The following is a 19,663-nucleotide window of genomic DNA, read 5'->3' on the forward strand; positions in this document are numbered from 1 at the left end:
AGAGACAGTGTGGTGTAATGGTTAGAGTGTCAGACTAGGACCTGGGAAACCAGGGTTCAAATCCCCCCACTTGGCCATGAAGCTCACTGGGTGGTCTTGGACTAGTCACTGCCTCTCAGACTAACCTACCTCAAAGGGCTGTTGTGTGGATAAAATGGGAGGGAATGTAAACCATTTCCAGCCTAGCAAAGAGGAAAGACACATACCAAAGGACAAACGACCACAAAGTATACAAGGTCTAGCTTTCCCGCAGCACATTTGCAATTACATTAATCAGATTAACCAACATAAGTGTCAGTTGATTAATCAGTCGGGGCCCAACTAAGTTGACTGACAAGTTCCGAAAGGGCAAAAAGGAAGAACTTATTTCACAAGAAATCTTTTATCAGAAGCGCCTTGTAACACCCAGGCTTAGCTGCCAGCTTCAATATCTTTTTTTATCCTTAGTGCTCTCAGATTTCGGGTTGCCCCCCCCCCACCGAAAAAGTGTCCTTTGCTACTGCTTTTGGAAAACGAGCTTTGGTTGCACTTTTAGTATTAAATGGTTTTATCACTGTGCCGTTGGCTATGCTGCTCTGCAAACTTTTAGCAGAAGAGCAGGATATTATGCTGACTCTTTATTGCTGTTGGCGGGAGTTGTAGCCCCAAACATGTGGAAAGCACCCGGTTGGCGAAGTCTGGCTTTAGGCATGCTTTTTTTAAAATAAAGAAGAGAAAGAAGAAGAAGAAAAACCTTACTCCTCCATGCAATGCTTAAATCAGCCTTTGCTACCACAGGAGGGATCCGCACCACATTGTCCCAATTCCAGCGTGAATTCTCGGGAAAGTAATCTCCCGGGTCGGCCGAGATCTGCCGTGCTAATTGGAGCCAATTTCCTATTTCACACACAAGCCCATGTGGGACGTCCACTGGGCCCTGAGAGTGTTTTTCTACAGTTTCGGAAGAATTAAATTGGAGAGGCAGCCGGGGAGACCACACTGATGATGTAAGGGGCACCCGAGGGAAGGAGAGCCTCCTTACTTCCACGCATGACTTTTTGCCCTGAAACCTCCTTTGGGGGGAGTTGCTGCAATTGCCAGGTTTCCTCGATTGCATTTCAACAGGCCCTTTTCTCCCTTTGTCTCCTCCAAACTCTTTCTCACCCCTTAAATGCCCGCAAGTCCTTTTTTCAAGGAGGTGCACTGACAAACTGCCACATATCCCAGGGTGGTGAGGGGTCTGTAAACCGAGTCCCCACAAGGAACAACTAGGTACTTAGAAAACTGCTTTATCCCACATCCAGCCTTTGGTCCCATCTAGTTCAATATTGTCAACACTGACAGGCAGCGACTCTGTGGGGCTTCAGGCAGAAGTCTCTCTCCCAGCCCTGCCTGGAGAGAAGAAGAAGAGTTTGGATTTGATATCCCACTTTATCACTACCCGAAGGAGTCTCAAAGCGGCTAACATTCTCCTTTCCCTTCCTCCCCCACAACAAACACTCTGTGAGGTGAGTGGGGCTGAGAGACTTCAGAGAAATGTGACTAGCCCAAGGTCACCCAGCAGCTGCATGTGGAGGAGCGGGGAAGCGAACCCGGTTCACCAGATTACCACTCTTAACCACTACACCACACTGGCCCAGTGAGAGATCACTGGGCATTGAACCAGCAGCCTTCTGCATCCCAAGCAGCTGCTGTACTAGGGTCTATGGACGCCTCAGAGATGTAGTTCTAGCCTGGGAACGATGTGCTGGGCTTGGAGAACGACAGGTTAAGGAGAGACATGGTAGCAGTCTTCAAATATCTGAAGGGCTGCTGTCATGGACTGGCTGGACGCAGAGAATTGGTGGGAGGAACCAGCTGGGGAACCCCCAAGGGAAGAAGGTCTGGAGCCCCGGGATTGGTGGTGGGACGGCGATGAGAGGGAGAAGACTAGAAAGAAGTGCTAGAAGATGAAGAGGCAACAGGGTTTAGTGAGTGGGGAGAGTCTGTGGCAGAGAGCAGTTCAGAAGCAGCAGTGGAAGCAGGAGAGGAGGGAGACCAAGAGACAGAGAGGAATCAGGCTGGTGAAGAAGCCCGGGTATCTCCCCCTCCTGCTACGACAAGCTCCCCTCCCTGCTGGTCTCCCAGAACCAGAAGAGGTATTAAGAGGGAGGAGCAAAGACAGGCACGTCAGCGGATTCTCAGATTTCTTGGGAAGGAACCGGGAGAAGAGGAGGTTTAGGCAGCTGAGGGAAGATGGGGACCTTCAGTCCCCACAACTGTTTCGTAGGGGCAAGATCTACCGGGAAGAGTTGCTGTGCTCATTAGGCCTGGCACTACTCAGCAGCCCTAATTTCTTCTACTAAGGAGTTAACTTCACTTGATTATTGCTGACCCTTTCCTGACACCCGCTCCTGCCAGCTGATTCTGGAGAACGACAGGTTAAGGAAAGACATGCTTTGTTGTTGTTGTCGTTTAGTCGTGTCCGACTCTTCGTGACCCCATGGACCAGAGCACGCCAGGCACTCCTGTCTTCCACTGCCTCCCACAGTTGGTCAAACGCATACTGGTAGCTTCGAGAATACTGTCCAACCATCTCATCCTCTGTCATCCCCTTCTCCTTGTGGCCTCCATCTTTCTCCTTGTTCCCTCCATCTTTCCCCATATCAGGGTCTTTTCCAGGGAGTCTTCTCTTCTCATGAGGTGGCCAAAGTATTGGAGCCTCAACTTCACGATCTGTCCTTCCAGTGAGCACTCAGGGCTGATTTCCTTCAGAATGGATACGTTTGATCTTCTTGCAGTCCATGGGACTCTCAAGAGTCTCCTCCAGCACCAGAATTCAAAAGCATCAATTCTTCGGCGATCAGCCTTCTTGATGGTCCCGCTCTCACTTCCATACATCACTACTGGGAAAACCATGGCTTTAACTATATGGACCTTTGTTGGCAAGGTGATGTCTCTGCTTTTTAAGATGCTGTCTAGGGTTTGCCATCGCCTTTCTCCCAAGGAACAGGCGTCTTTTAATTTCGTGACTGCTGTCACCATCTGCAGTGATCATGGAGCCCAAAAAAGTAATATCTGAAGGGCTGCCGTGAGGGAGATGAATAGACTTATTTTCCATCGTTCCAGAGACTGTAATCAGTGATTGGAAATGAGAGAGAAATCAATTCTGGCTAAGCGTTAAGAGACACTTCTCAACAGTGAGAGCAGCTTTACAGTGGGCTCTCTTTCGCTGGAGACACTTAACAGAGGCTGGATTGACATCTGTTAAGGACACTGTGGTTGCAACCTGCATTGCACGGGGGTGAGACTAGAAGACCTCTGAGGTCCCCTCCAACTCCATGGGCTGTATCCTATTCAGAGCAGGCCCACTGAAATTAAACAGGGCTTTCATTTCGGCAGGTGTGCTCTGAGTAGGACTAAGTTGCATACAATCCAACTATTTTACTTGGGCAATTTTTACCACGGCAGCACCAGAGGATGGGTTGTGGCCCTGAGAGCAGAGTCACCAAGACTAGCAGCGAAAGGGTTGGAAGGTGCTTTTAAGCAGCTGGAAATGGAGCATCCCGTGTCTCCTTGCTGGAGCGAAGGAAAGAAGAAGGAGCACCTGATGCAGCCGTGGATAAGCGAAGTAGTCGCCAGTGGCAGACAAAAGTTTGTGCTAATCAGAACATTCATCAACATGTCTCCGGAGAAGCGGCAGAGTGACAGCGAGTGAGCAGCCAACACCCTTCCATGAGAAATGGCGGGGATTTGGCAATCGCCACGCAGGAGAGAGAGAAACTTACGACACGCTCAAGCTGCCTAATCACCACCTTCGTGGGCCTGTATCATTATGCACACCTCGAGTGCTTGCTGCAAAAAAACACCTCCCAGGATCTGTGGCTCCGGCTCTGCATTAAGCAAGCCACCCACCTGAGCCATCAGAATTGCACCTGGGTGATTTAAGCCCCTTGAACAATGCCGAACGAGACAAAAGGAAGATGCAGCCAGCCAATGTACCAAGAGACTTGACCGAGAGAGACGCAGACAGAGCGAGAGAGAACCCATAATACAGGAAAACGATGATGGGGATATAATGCTTCGTGCATAATTAGCTGGTTTCCATTTAGCGACGGCTGGGGCTGCAGGCTCCATGCACCAGGTTCACCAGTGCCCGACAGAGGGCTTGAAGTCCCCTCTGCAAAAAGGCTTAGGAGAGAGCGAGAGATGCAATTACCCACAGACAGAAACGCTGTCAAAAGGTGATTGTTGCAGGTCCCGCCCCAGACAAAACAAGCCGATTGGCACTTATCGGACTAACGCACAGTTACAGGGAACCAGGCAGAGGGCCTTCTCAGTAGCTGCGCCCGCCCTGTGGAACGCCCTCCCACCAGATGTCAAGGAGATAAATAACTGCGCAACTTTTAGAAGACACCTGAAGGCAGCCCTGTGTTGGGAACTTTTTAACGTTTGCTGTTTTATTAGGTTTTTACATCTGTCGGAAGCCGCTCAGAGTGGCCGGGGCAACCCAGCCAGATGGACTGGGTACAAATAATAAAACTATTGCTATTATTATTATTCGATCGGAACCTAGGACCTCTCCACTGGGTTTCTCACGCCTCCAAATGTTTCTCAGGTTCAGAGACAAATGTGGAGATGGAACTAAGTGATGGGTGAGGGACATGCTTTTCTGTTGCAACAAGATGCAATAAAAGGAATCCTTTAAAGATTAACAGATTTATGTATCATGGCAGAAACCAGTTGCCCAGGGCTGATGGAAGTTTGTGGTCCAGCACTGATTTAAGGAAGTTTTTTTAATGCCAGTCTATTTAAGCTGGCACGAATCATCTATTTGTTTATTTCTTACTATTTATATCCCACTTTGCTTCTTTCCTGGAATCTAATGCAAGTCTCCCCTTCAGGCATTGACCAGGATCAGGCCGGCTGAGCATCAGCAAGGGCGTGGTCCTATGGTGCTGTCAGATCATCCTGGGACCTATGTGTATATGAACTAGGGACTGCTGCTCCTGCTCGTTCCATTCGCCAGCTCCACCAACTGCTTTGCCATTCCGCTTTCCCTCCTCCCTTTCCACCTCACCCACCCTCTCGCCTATCCCCTCACAGGTTGCCCAAACTTAACCTCCCCACCACAGGTCCCTCTTCCCCTCACAACTCGCTGCAAGCCCCTTCTCCAGCGGGAGACACTTCAGAGCGCAGTTTGGCAAACTGCTCTCTGAAGCGTCCTCTCCCTGCCATTAAACTGCTCGCCTGGGCCAACTGCACCTCCCAAATGCTCCTTACTTGCTCACCTGCCTGCCTGCCTGCTGGTCTGTCACCCCACTGGAGTTGGCATGGCCATGCAGCATGACGACAGCCTTACAGTTTTATTATATGGTAAGAAATGGGGAGGTGTGAGGTTAAGAGGAGCATAAGATGAGGGAATTACAGACTGTGACAATTTCATAAAAGACAGGCCATATGCAAAGTCCTCACAGCAGCCAATTAACAAAGCCGTGATGATGTTAATACAAACATCATGGCGTTTGTGAGATAATTAACAGTGACACGTATCAGAAGCCGGCAGATCTGCCCAACCCAGCCCCGGAGTGGCACAACCTGGAAGGCTGCTGATTAGCAGAAAGCAAGCTCTCTGTTTTTAAGAGGTTAGGGCAACATTCCTTATCGTTCAAAAGCAGCCAAGCACAAAACATAACTAACAGTTTATCTGGTTCTTCTGAGAATAGGTCAAATTACTGGAATCCAGAGTCACCATAGACAGCAACGGCCACGACTTACGTTCACTTTCAAGGTGAACCTAGAATTCATTGATAGGGATGGGGTTTCTGTATAGCCATCAGCTGAGATGGTGAAAGGGAACTTCCATCTCCAAACTCAGTATTCTAGTTCTGCAGTTCAGGACTGAGCACCCACTGGCTACATAACCAAGAAGAAGGGTTTGGATTTGATATTCCACTTTATCACTATCCGAAGGAGTCTCAAAGCGGCTAACATTCTCCTTTCCCTTCCTCCCCCACAACAAACACTCTGTGAGGTGAGTGAGGCTGAGAGACTTCAGAGAAGTGTGACTGGCCCAAGGTCACCCAGCAGCTGCATGTGGAGGAGCGGAGATGCGAACCCGGTTCACCAGATTACGAGTCTATTGCTCTTAACCACCACACCACACTGGCTCTCAACCAAGACAATGCAATCCACTCAAAAAGGAGAAGAGATCATCAGAACAACAAGAGGAGCCTCCCAGATCACACCATCTAGTCCAGCGTCCTGTTCTAACAATGGTCAACCACATGACCCAATGCGACAGCACTCTCCCCTCCTGCTGCTTCCAGCAATGTGAAGAAGCATACTGCCTCTGATTCTGGAGGGAGGTCATAGCCACTAGTTAGTAGCAGGCTCAGGGAAAAGAAAAGACCTAGAATCAAAAATTGTAGATTTGGAAGGGACCCCAGGGGTCATCTAGTCCAACCCCCTGCAGTGCAGGAATCTGAGATTGAAGCCATTGGAGAACTAGATAAATTAACAGGAAGGGTTCGAAACCTGCGGGATCAGAGATTCTTAGAGGACTGGAGTAAATATATGAACTATTTGAAAAGTACCGTATTTTTTGCTCTATAAGACTCACCTTTTCCCTCCTAAAAAGTAAGGGGAAATGTGTGTGCGTCTTATGGAGCGAATGCAGGCTGCGCAGCTATCACAGAAGCCAGAACAGCAAGAGGGATTGCTGCTTTCACTGCGCAGCGATCCCTCTTGCTGTTCTGGCTTCTGAGATTCAGAATAGTTTTTTTCTTGTTTTTCCCCTCCAAAAACTAGGTGCGTCTTGTGGTCTGGTGCGTCTTATAGAGCGAAAAATACGGTACTTGTGATGAACAGATTACGCTAGTAGGACTGCAAGACGTTTTGTGAGGTGGATTATCTGAAATATTACAAGAAAGACTATGAAAAGAATTATTAGTTAAGGACAATTAAATGCAATATAGAAACTAAGAAATGCCGAATAAGTGATAAAAACGGAAAATTATCAGAGGTGTTGACGGAAGTCTAAAACATTGTATAAGATGAGAAGTTATGTTGTATGACTGTTGGAACTGATATGCTAAAAAATTAATAAAAATGTGTATATATAAAAAAAGAGATTGAAGCCATTGGGTTTGGGTCCTCCCCTCCAGAGCAGGAGAATACAATCTTGATTTGAACCCGGCTCTCCAACATACAACACCAGCACCCTGATCTGCCGTGCCCCAGTGACTCCCAGAAAACACCATCCGCCCCCAGGATTGTTTAGCAGAGTTAGCTACACATCTGAACTCTCAGCTGCTTTGCAAGGGATACCTCAGCCTGCTCTTCTGGAAACCTTCCCAGTCTCAGAAGGAGAGCAAGAGTTTCGCCGGGCGCCATGTTGGCCGCCCTTGCCAAAACCATCCCTTTTCGCCCAATCAGCTTCTCCTTCCCTTTGTTATCATCCCTGTGGGAAGAAGAATCTCTGCACTATTCCTTCCTCCCGCAAGGGGTTCTGGCTCACCTCCAGAATGCGCAACAGGTAATTATAAACATCAGAGGGGGAGAAGGCCATGCAATTAGCTCGGGGGAAGAGAGATAGAGGAGAAAACAGCTCCGGAAAATAAAGTTTAAAATTCCTTTCGCCGTGGAGGTGGCTGAACCAAGATTTCTCAGGAACTGATGACAGGATAGGGCAAGTGTCCAGCACGGCAAACCCAAAGAGCCTTTTAATGCAATCCATTTTTTTTGTGCCACAAATGCATTTACTTCACATTCCCTCGAGGTCTGGCTTCTCCTGTGGGTTTGTGGCAGGAGGGGCGTGGGGTCTCCTATTTTTAGAGTTCTCCAAGCAAAACATTTTTCTACTTGGGGAAAACGCCCCAAGGGTGAAGGTGTGTAATACAGTGTCTTGCTGTTGCAAGTGTCACCGCTGAGAAATGCGAGTGAGTAAGTGGTATGTAAATGCCTTGAATAAATGAAGTACTTCCCGGTAATACAATGTGCAGGGCAGAGAAAAAGGAATCAGCTCATTCTGCCTCCTTATTGTAATATGGGTTCACTCATCTCAAATAATACTTTCACTATAGGAGAACTCCTGGAAACAATTCCAGAAGTGGAAGATTGTCGAAAGAGGCTTTATACCAAGTTCAGACTGTTGGGTCATCCAGCTCACTACTGGCAGAGATTCTCCAGGGTTTCAGACAGAGCGGTCTCTCCTAGAGCTATCTGGAAATCCGAAGGATCGAACTGTGGTCCTTTCGCATGCTGTCAGGTACACAACCCTCAGCTGCAGTCGTCTCTGATGCAATGGAGCTATGCCAGCATTGGATTTCGGGGACAGCTTGCCAAGGAGATCAGTAGTCTTTGGATCCTCTCCCCTATCGTTAAGGCCCCATTGGCACCATATCTTTAAAGCATTGCTATACAACTTTTTTTTTTTTTTGGTAGTTTCTCTGAACCATGCTAATTCTTTTTTTTAAATAAATAAATAAATAAATTTGCTATTTTCAATGCAAAAGTACAACAAAAATTACAAACATACAATCCCAAACAAACAAACAAAAACAAAGCAAAACAAACAGAAACCAAAAAAAGAAACACACCTACAAAGAAAACCATGCCATCATAATAATCTTTAGGTAAAGGTAAAGGGACCCCTGACTATTAGGTCCAGTCGTGGCCGACTCTGGGGTTGCAGCGCTCATCTCGCTTAATTGGCCGAGGGAGCCAGCGTACAGCTTCCGGGTCATGTGGCCAGCATGACTAAGCCGCTTCTGGCGAACCAGAGCAGCGCACGGAAACGCCGCTTACCTTCCCGACGGAGCGGTACCTATTTATCTACTTGCACTTTGACATGCTTTCGAACTGCTAGGTTGGCAGGAGCAGGGACCCAGCAACGGGACCTCATCCCGTCACGGGGATTCGAACCGCTGACCTTTTGATCGGCAAGTCCTAGGCTCAGTATTTTAACCCACAGCGCCACCCGTGTCCCTAATAATCTTTAGGTACATATACACATATTGACTTCCTCTGTTTTGAGACCTCAACATTTCTAATCTTTCTGAATTGTTGTGTCTACTGTACATTACCTCTACCTTTATACCTTTTGCACCGTTTTTCAATTTCTTTAACCCTGCAAAGCTTCATTCATTACATACCGATATACTTACTCCAAGACAATGTTTTTTTTCATATATTCTTTAACACAATCCCATTCTTTTGCTAATTTTTGGTCCATACTCTAACATATGTACTGTTTCAAAGGCGTGAAGGGGGGATCGGGAACCTGAGTATGTGGATGGTGAGGGGTGGGGCTGGCTAGAATGACCTAAGGACCCCTCACATATCCTTTTAAAACATTGGGGGGGTCCTGAGAGACCTACTGCACCACCATTCAAGGGATGTTCACACGGTACATAATTCAGTGAGGGCACGAGCTGTACACCGCTGTTCACAAATCATTGAGCCGCACAACAGTTCAGCAGTTCACACGTACCGTTCAACCCACACGTGATCTGCGCACCTGTAGGTACGGCAACCAGGTTGTAGAAGTGAACAAGCATGCCCTCTTTCACACCAACACGTGTAGAGACGGCTCGTCCCGGCGTTAAGTGCGATGTGTGAACAACTTCACAAGGAGCGAGAGATGAATTCCGATCGAAACTTTCCCCCAGGAAGCCTGACGCAATCTTGGGTTTGCGTCAACCCTCGTGGAATGATCCCATTGCAGACGGGGAAACGTGTGTGGCTCTATCTAGAGACATCTCGCCCACAAGAGTGTGGAATGCTAACCTGGATCGCGCAAACATCTGGCAGCGAAGCTACACCCTAATCAAGCCTTTGATCTTGCTAATTAAAAGAAACCACACAAAGCCAACCCTGTTCTCATCGGTGGATTGCCTGGGAAGCAGAAGTTCCTGGCGGGTCGAGAGGAGGGCAAGAAACCGCACAGGCAAGGGATGGCAGAGAAATTCAATTCAGTTTCCCTTTCTAAAGGCCAGCCTATCGAAACAATCTGCGAACTGAAACACAGCAACCCATGGGAATTTGCATTTATCCGAATTCTGCAATACCACCGGCCAGCCAAACAATGTTTGAAAATATTAAGGGAAACTGCACATAAAAGCAAAGACGTTATTGAAAATAGCATACAAAGCCGCCTCTATATGAGGGGAAACTGCTTGCAAAAAAAACAACAACCCAGTACATTAGACAAAAATGTGTTCACTGGGAGAAATTTGCGCTAAAATGCTGTGAATTTTCATGACACTCAAAAACAACAACCCCAAAACAATGGACTGCAAATTGCTGCACAAATGTGAAGACCTATATTTAAAATTGGAAAAATGAGAGAAGAGGAAAAGCAAAATTGGCAGATCCATCCTTACTCACAGGTGACAAAGCAAGGAGCAGGGTGTTTGGGGAGAATATTATGTGGAAATTGATGTCCTTCCTGAAGGTTTAAAAAGGGAAAGTCTGAGTGCTTGAGAATTTTTGTGCCTCAAGGTGCGAATTTTTTGTACACTTTTTTATGGATTGCAAAATTCAGAGGAATGTGATTTTTAAAGGCTGGCTGCATTTTCCGTTTGCGTATTTATTTGGGAAACGCTAATTAGGCAGGTTCACGTTAAAGTGAACCAATTCCCACCTTCCCCCATCCTTACTTCAAGCAAAGGGACGCAGGTGGCACTGTGATCTAAACCACTGAGCGTCTTGGGCTTGCCGATCAGAAGGTCAGCAGTTTGAATCCCCGCATCAGGATGAGCTCTCGTTGTTCTGTCCCAGCTCCTGCCAACCTAGCAGTTCAAAGACATGCCAGTGCAAGTAAATAAATAGGTACCACTGTGGCGGGAAGGAAAACGGCATTTCCGTCATGGTGTTCTGTTGCGCCAGAAGTGGTTTAGTTATGCTGGCCACATGACCCTGAAAACTGTATGTGGAAAACACCGGCGCCCTCGGCCTGAAAGTGAGATGAGCACTGCAACCCCATAGTTGCCTTTGATTGGACTTAACTGTCCAGGGGTCCTTTACCTTTTTTACCTTTTACCTACTCCAAACTAAGTGTGCCTTCGATTGCAGCCTTAATTTCTCCCAGTGGTTACGAAACCACTTCTCTGGCAACATATAACTTGTGGACATCCATTGGATCTGAATGCTGGAAGCAATAATTTCTTCACACAGCACATAGTTAAAAGATGGAACTCACTTCCACAAGAGGCAGTGATGGCCACCAACTCGGATGGCCTTAAAAAAGGATTGATTAAATTCACGAAGAAGACTATCAATGGTAGCTCCACTGTCAGAGACAATATGCTTCTGAATCACGAATGAGGAGAGTGATGTTGTGCTCAGGTCCTCCTTACGGGCTTCTCACGGGCATCTGATTGGCCACTGTGAGAACAGGATGGTGGACTATATGGGTCATTGGCATGATCCATATTGGCTGTTGACATTTCCTGTTGCAGAAAGGATCAAAACAGATGGCCAGGATTGGCAGTATGGCGGAAGCTGTGACTTGGGACCCAAACCAGCCAGCCATTCTAAGGATCTGAAACTGAGCTTGTGGATCTGGAAGACTGAAGGCCAAGGAGATCATTCTCAGAGGTGAACACCCACTTGAGGTTTACTCTTTCTGAAGTTTCTGCCCTATGCATACTCATTTAAAATGTTAATCTGCTGGAGGGCTGGTGGTTTAAATTGGTTGACTAATTTAATTAAGAACTCAAACAGAATTTTAATTTCATCGTTAATTGAATTTAATCGTACTCTAACCAATAAATAAATGTGCACGTTGCTAAAACACCAGCGTTGGTGTCTTTCCGAAGAGGTGAATGCTAGGGTTAGAGCCAGCAGCTACTCTGCCAATGGCCACGAGTCCTATCGCACTCAGGCCCTGCTTGTGGGTTTCCCACAGGCTTGTGGTTGGCCACTGTGAGAACCAGCATTCAAAATTTGCCTGGCGATCAGCCACTTGCAACCAAGGGAAGAGGCCCAGTGGCGTAGCGTGGGGGGTGCAGGGGGGCCGGCCGCACCGGGCGCAACATCTGGGGGTTAGGGTTAGGGGGCGCAAATCCACGGGTTAGGGGGAGCATATCCACGGGTTAGGGGGCGCAAATTACTTGCCTTGCCCCGGGTGCTGACAACCCATGCTACGCCACTGAAGAGGCCCAAGGTGCCAGGATGGCGCCTGGCGTCTCCACCATCTGGAGGCGCATGCCTGGGGATCCCCGCATCTCGACTGTTTTCACACACTAGCAACACATCCCATAGAACGCTTGGCCGTTCAAAGTGGTATGATACTGCTTTAAATGTCGGGTGCGGATGAGGCCAGAGTGTGTAAGGAGGGGGAGATGCATGTGGACCAGGAAGATCTGAGTCTGGGGTGGGGTGGGGTCAAAGACCTGTAGTGAGGAACTTCCCACAGGAAACAACTGCCCCGCATCCCATTTACTTACTGGCAACTTTCACTTCTCTCTCACACACACACTCAAAAATCAGCCGGCTTGCGATTCTCAAGGGGTAACTGGGCCACCAGCAGACCTGCTTAGCTTCAACAGCAGAACTGCACCGTTTTCTGGGCACTGAAGGCTGGAGATGTTAGGCCCTATCTGCACCTCCCCCTCCCCCCAAATATATGTGGGTGGGTGGGTGGGTGGGTGGGTGTACTGGGAAATGTAGCTTGTGAAAGGTGCTGCTGGAAGTTGTTAGGAGAGCACCTATTCCCCAGCTACAGTTTTGAGAACAGTTTAAGAATCAATTCCCTCTCTGAGGGGAATATTGGGTCTGGGAATTGAAGCTCTGCAGGAGAATACTGGTTTCCTAACAGCACCCTTAACAAACTACAGCTCCCACAATTTTGGGGGGAAAGCCATGCCTGTTTAAAGTGGTTTGATACAGTTTTAAGCATACAGAGCTGATGAAGCCCTCAGTAGTCTATAATGTGTTGTACTTCAATTTGAACACAGCAACAACCACCTATTTTGCTTCCGAGTGCCTACTTTGGCTCTAGCCTTGTCCACCACTCACCATCCGAGCCGACTGTTAGCAGGAATGATATAACAGTGCAAATTATTATTTATGTAGCACTGTCAATGCACATTAGTGGCCTGCAATATAGGCAAGGAAGGATGAGCCTCTGCCCCAGGAGGTTTGTTTACAGCCTAAAATTTCGGAAGAGAGAATGTTAAGGAAGGATATTGTTGCTGTTGCATGTGTCAATGCTCTCCCCACCCTCCCAGGAATGAACACACCTCAATTTCTTGACCCTCCGTTTTGGCATTCATCAAAGCACACGCTCTGGAGCTGGTTGGAAGTGAGCGAGGCGCCAGAGACGGCCGCCGGTCGGAACGAGGGCCAAATTACAGCGTTGCGGGAACTGCCGTTCCACAGGCAAACCTGTAATCTGCAAAGAATTTGAACTACCAGGGAGAAAACAAATTAAGGCCACAATGAAGAAGGGGGGGAAAACACACAGAGAGAGAATTAGACAGGGCTCTATTTAAGCATCATTCTTTCTGAGGTCGGGAATGGAGATGAAGCCGGGAAAAGGGAGAGAGTTTTGTTTGTTGATGAGTTGCTCAAGTTTCCATGAAATTGGGGCGGATAGCAACCACCCTTCCCCGTAATTAGCTCTCACTTCTTGGGCAGCACAAAATTAGCCCAACGTGCTCGTGGGAGAGAGGAGAGAGAGGCTTCGCTCCAAGCATCTAGAGCCCTCCTCATGTCTGCCAGGCGGAAAGATCAGCGGTGTCGAAAAGTCTCCTTGCTTTGGGGAATTCCCCCCACCCCAAAAAAACCTTGTCGGTTGCAGGACTCCTGTGTGTCGCAGAAGTCTTGCACCCTGCAAAGGGTTATGGGAAATGGCCAGGCCTGCTGAGGCCTAGTTGCTGTTGACATGGCACACATTATGGGGGAAGACCAAGAAGGGATAAGATAAAAGCAGGTATGGGGAATCATCATCATCATCAAACCTTTTATTGGCATCACATACAAACATCCATAGCAAATCAATATAGAATTACCGCCTTCCCAGTGACACAAAACATTTGTCAAATGAAAGAGGCAGAGCAGTCTAACATTACATCTCTAGGTCTCCAGGGAGATCAGACGTCTGCAATGTGTTTCGACGACAAAAAAACAGATAAAGATATTTAGCCACTAACTTGGTGAGCTCCTGATTATTCCCCAATAATAGAAAATGGATGACCTCTGACTCTGGTTGTAAGGGGAATCTTTGGCCTTCTAGATATTGCTGAGCTGAAGCTCCCACCAGCCCTAGTAGGCATGGCCACTGGGAGTTGTGGTTCAGCAACATCTGGAGGGACAAAGGTTCCCCACACTGGCACTGGCTTCCTGAAGTATGTCAGTGGCTTCGGCGGAGGCCTTGCAGAGCAGCAGCCTTCACTGGCAGTGAAAGGTCTTGGCCTCACTGCAGTGGCAGCAGAGGAAGCGAGACACCCGGGATTTCTAACAGAAGCCAGGGTGGCTTTTGTAAATCAAGGATGTCCTGCTCAATGCGGGACAGTTGGCAGGTCTGAAACTGATGTGCAGAAGAGTCAGGGTAGACTGCAGAAAAGTATATAGTTTTGTGGAATTTGTTCCCATGATGGTAGAGTCAGGATGGGGAACCTGTGGCCAATAGTGAAGGATGATGGACGTTATAGTCTAGCAACATACAGAGGGCCAAAGGATCCCCACCTCTGGCAGTAGAACATGTGTGTTCAGAAGGTCTCAGGTCCAATTCCTGCAGCTTCAGGCAGGGCTGGGAAAGGCCTTTGAAACTGGAGAGTTGCTGCCAGCCAGTTCACTGTAAACAATATTAAATTTGTCCACACGATCTGAGTCGATATAAAGCAGCTTTCCATATTCCCTCATCCTGATAGGAAGTCTTCTTCCTGGTGTTCAGGAGCAGAAGCTTGCTTAAATATAGGGTTTTTTTTATTAAAGTTGTATTTGTAAAAAAAGAAAAGGGAGTTTTTCTTCTGGATGCATTTGTAAATTTTTACATGAATAATAAAGTTTAAGGAAAGAAAAAAAGGAATTTACAATGCTAAGTTATGCATATGAGCACCAAATATTTTGTGAAGCACCGTGCAGAATGGCAAGAAAGAGCACCGTGCCTAGTCTCCACAGAGCTTACACCATCCCCTGGACCTCTCTAGATTTTAGGAGGAGCTCTTTCCCCCTAAAAGCAACGCTTTCAAGGATTTCAGAGCACAACTTCCTGCGTGGGAAGGTGCATTTATGCAACAGGCACCCTCGTCGGGGCCTGAAGGCTATTTAAGTCAGAGCAACTTGAGAGCTACTATCTTACAAAAACACACACCACCAGCGAGAGGCAAGCCCAAGTCATAATCTTGCGGCGAGCTCATCCACTTAATTGTCAACAGGCCGAAAACTTCGAGCAACAGAGCCACAGCTAAATTACAGGGGGCACCGGGCAAACAGCAGCTTGGCAATTGGATTCGGTAATTTGCAGTACAAAAACAGAGGGCTGTTCCGCGCACCCATTTGCAAGATGCTAGCCTCACTTCTTAAAAGGAGATCCCATGACACACCAGAGAGGGCGAGTGGCGGGGGTGGGGGTGGGAAGGGGAAGCTGAATAATTTTCTGTAGTTTTTTTCCACCTTGAGGGCAACAAGATTTCATTGGTTTAAAAAGTTACCGTATTTTTCGCTCCATAAGATGCACCAGACCACAAGACGCACCTAGTTTTTGGAGGGGGAAAACAAGAAAAAAAATATTCTGAATCTCAGAAGCCAGAACAGCAAGAGCAGTGAAAGCAGCAATCCCTCTTGCTGTTCTGGCTTCTGTGATAGCTGCGCAGCCTGCATTCGCTGCATAAGACGCACACACATTTCCCCTTACTTTTTAGGAGGGAAAAAGTGAGTCTTATAGAGCAAAAAATACGGTACTTCTCTGAAATTTCTCGCTAAAACCTTCCCTGCGCGCTGGACTGCACAGTTGCTAAGCTACACATCATCTTCAAAGGAAATGTCCACAGTGTTCCACTGGGTTCCATGTCCTTTGGACCGGGTTGTTAAAATTCCCCCATGTGTTTAGCACCACAACATCACCAGCCCTAGGCAGCAAGCTCATTGGTCATGGATGAGATACAGCCCCATGGAATCAGATGAAGGAAGGCTAGCCTAGTGGTGTTCAATGTAGGTTTGTCTCAAACAATGGCAGTCAGTCTGTCAGAATTCTTATCTGGGGAAACTCCCCCCCCCAAAAAAAAAAGAAAGCAAAAAAGCGGGGAAGTCTGCCAGTTTGGAAAGCCCCACTCCAACCCGTAACAGATTAGGTCAATGTTCAAAAGTGCTTTGTCAATGTCAGAGGTGTCCATCCCATTTTTTACTGCGAGAGATCAGCGGCCATTTGGGTTGCTGTGATCTCACAAAAGTTTCCCTTGAAAAAAACGGGCCATGAACTCATGTTTTTGGGTGCCGTGCCTGGGAAAAAAATCACTTTGGGGGGAATTACAGTGCGAAATCACGCGAGATCACGGCGTCCAGGAAGACGGCATCCCAGATTTTGGCTTCAAGGTGTTGGAGGGTATGCATCTGCAAGTCAGAAAACTGCTGCGGGAACCATACCCCAACTTTGTAACCAAGAGCAATCTATGTCTACAACAAAACGCTAGACTTCGTCTGCACTATAAATTTTAAGCAGAATCATACCACTTTAAACCATGATGGCTTCCAGCAAAGAATCCTGGGATCTGTGGTTTGTTAAGGGTGCTGAGAGTTGTGAGGAGACTTTTTTATTTACCCCCCCCCCGAGCTACAATTTTCAGAGTGGTTTAATGTTTGATCCCTTTTTCTGGGAATTGCAGCTTTGTGAGGGGAATAAGGGTCTCCCCAACAACGCTCAGCATCCTTGACAAGCCACAGCTCCCAGGATTCTTTGCCGGAAGCCATGACTGTTTACAGTGATATGATACTGCTTCAAATATGAGGATGAGGCCCTAGTCTCAAGCCTAAATTGTGGAGGGGAGCAGTGGCGTAGCGTGGGGGGTGCAGGGGGGGCCGGCCGCAACATTTGGGGGGGCACTCGCACTTGCAGCTCTCTGCCCCTAAGGCAGAGGGGGCGCAAATTACTTGCCTTGCCCCGAGTGCTGACAACCCACGCTACGCCACTGGAGGGGAGAGCCTGTGGGCCCCAGGCAAAATCTCTAAGGGGACATGTCTACCTGCTGGATCCAGGTTGTTTATCCCTCTTGCATATTTTCCCTGTGATCTTTATGACCACTCATAAGGCAGGCCAGTATGACTGTGTCCTTTCTGCAGATAGCATACTACTCAGTTTTCCTGCTTTAAGTGGGACATACTGGAACGACAAAAGCCATCTTCTGTGATCCCAGGATGCCCCCTTTTGGCTCCCGCAACAGTGCAGTCCCAAAACACTCTCATCCCGATTTTCCTCTGTGGTAGGTTGGAGGGTAAGAGGCAGGAGAGTCAAGGCAAAGGAGGAACAGCTCCCGTGAGACCTACAGGCAGCTCTCTGGGAGAGGGAAGATTCCTACAAGCAACTTCTCTATTCACAGTGCAGACTCTGCACTACACAGGAGGGGGGGGGAATGTATTTAAGAGATAGAACACAGTAGGAAAAAAGCCCAGTTGTTTGTGTGTAATGTTCAGTATCAAGGCATTGTATGGGGAGCATCTGAAAACCGCCCCACTTGCCCATCTCTGGAGCATCACTTTTTTTAAAAAAGCAATAGGGTGTTTCCCAGAGGGGGGGCATTTGCCCCACCAGCAGAGGGGCCTAACAGCGCTGCCATTTCCCCTTTGCACAGAGAAACCAAGATGTTCGGATGCAGCTTTGGAGAACTCTCTTTTTGCAAGTCCCAGATCTTCCACATTAAGAGGGGACTCATCAGGGCTGCTTTGCTTGTGTCCCCCCCCAAAAAAAAAATCACAACACCCTGGAGCCAGCTTTGAAAAGCAAGGCCATTGCTTAGTCACAGCATGTCCTGCCCTGCATCCTCCCGTTAAAACTGTTACAACACTGCAGTAGAATCTAAATTATATCTTCTAAATTATATACATTAATACGCCGCGGATGTCATCGTAAAGAATGGGTGTAATTACAGCATACTCTTATAACCTACCATGACTCCCTTTAAGAGAGAGAAAAACCACCCTAAAATAAAAAAAGCATTCTTTCCGAGCTGTTGCCCTCCCCCTCCTTTACCCCTCTGGTCCTTTTTCAAAAATAGAAGCGGGTTTTTTGGCATGAGCCAAAGGCAAAAGTCACACATGCCTGCTCCCGCCTCTTTTGACAGCTAACACGAGGGAGCCACGAGGCAAACAGATTCTATTTCCAGGATTTCAGCTGCGCCGGTGTAATCAGAAGCCGCTTTCTAATGAGATGGCTGGGGCTATTCTGAGGGGTGATGATGACTTTACTGACGTCAGAACAGTGAACTAACAGCACTGTCCTGCCTTCTCTCACGAAACCAGGGCTCTAGAACCATGGCAAGCCTTTACACCTGAGCGCATGGAATGATATCTGTCAAAATGCTTTTAATGCCTTAAAAAAAGCTTTACTGCAGTTTCAATTGTTATTGGCACCTGACCCAAAGAAGCCTTTCGTAGTTCAGACTGACGCTTCATCTTCAAGTAGACCAGGACCACATACATACAATGGACAGCCGTACCTCAGAATCCATTCCGGAAGTCTGTTCGACTTCCAAAACCAAGGCGCAGCTTCCTATTGGCTGCAGGAAGCTCCTGCAGCCAATCGGAAGCCGCGTCGGACGTTCGGGTTCCAAAGAACGTTTGCAATCTGGAACACTCACTTCCAGGTTTGCGGCGTTCGGAAGCCAAAACATTCGATTTGCAAAGTGTTTGACTTTCAAGGTTGTGTACAACTATCTTTAGTATAACCATTCTACAACCTACAATAACAGAGCAAATTAATTACAAAACAGGAAATATACATGGAAAAAATATCCATAATGCGTACTGCAAGACTAAAATACACTATTTAAAATTGATTTTAATCCTCATAATCCACATAGATTCTAGATAAACAGGCAGCAACTTTGTTAGCACTTCTTTTTTATATGAACTATGTCAAAATCAAAATCTTGAAGAGCAAGACTCCATCTTAAAAGCTTTTGGTTAGAGTTTTTTTACTCTGTCTAACCAACATAACACTGACCCCAGAGGTAAGAGTGTAGTTTACTAAGGGCCCATGCTACAGGTGAGTAAGAGGGCGTGCAACTCAACCCTCCTGTACGCATCGGCAATGGCTGCATCCACGCAACCGTTCTGCTAAAAGTCATATTATATAAATATCATAATATTTTTCATTATATTTAGATCTTCCCCCAAAATATATGCTTGTTCCCTACACACACGTTTTATCCTCCTAATAACCTAGTGTCAGGGAAAGGAAAGTGTGTGTGTGGAATTGATAACGCTTGGGTCTGCTTAAATTAATATGCCAACAGACTTTGATGCCTCCGTTCTCTCTTAGAATCTAAACTATTTCTAAGCAAAGCACATGCGACCCAAATGACATGTCTCAAAATATTTACAAGTGTTCCAATAAACATAGAAATCTTCCGCTGAGACCACATTTACAGGTCACTCTGATACACATCTACCTCAAAAGAAATCCAAGCGAGTTAAACAGAGCTTAAGGATGGTACATTATTCAAGAACAAACTAAAACATCCATTAAGCAACAGAAAGGCTC

General features: G+C 47.2%; 1 protein-coding gene across 2 annotated transcripts in view; it reads right to left on the reverse strand.

The window, feature by feature from the left end:
* Positions 1-19,663, reverse strand: part of SPNS2 (SPNS lysolipid transporter 2, sphingosine-1-phosphate) — a gene marked incomplete at its 5' end in the record, with an annotated part of 98,304 nt that overhangs the window by 58,888 nt on the left and 19,753 nt on the right. The window lies entirely within an intron of this gene.

Source organism: Podarcis vaucheri, assembly GCF_965113315.1.
Source record: "Podarcis vaucheri genome assembly, chromosome: 15".
In the NCBI taxonomy this organism is placed as follows: Eukaryota; Metazoa; Chordata; class Lepidosauria; order Squamata; family Lacertidae; genus Podarcis; species Podarcis vaucheri.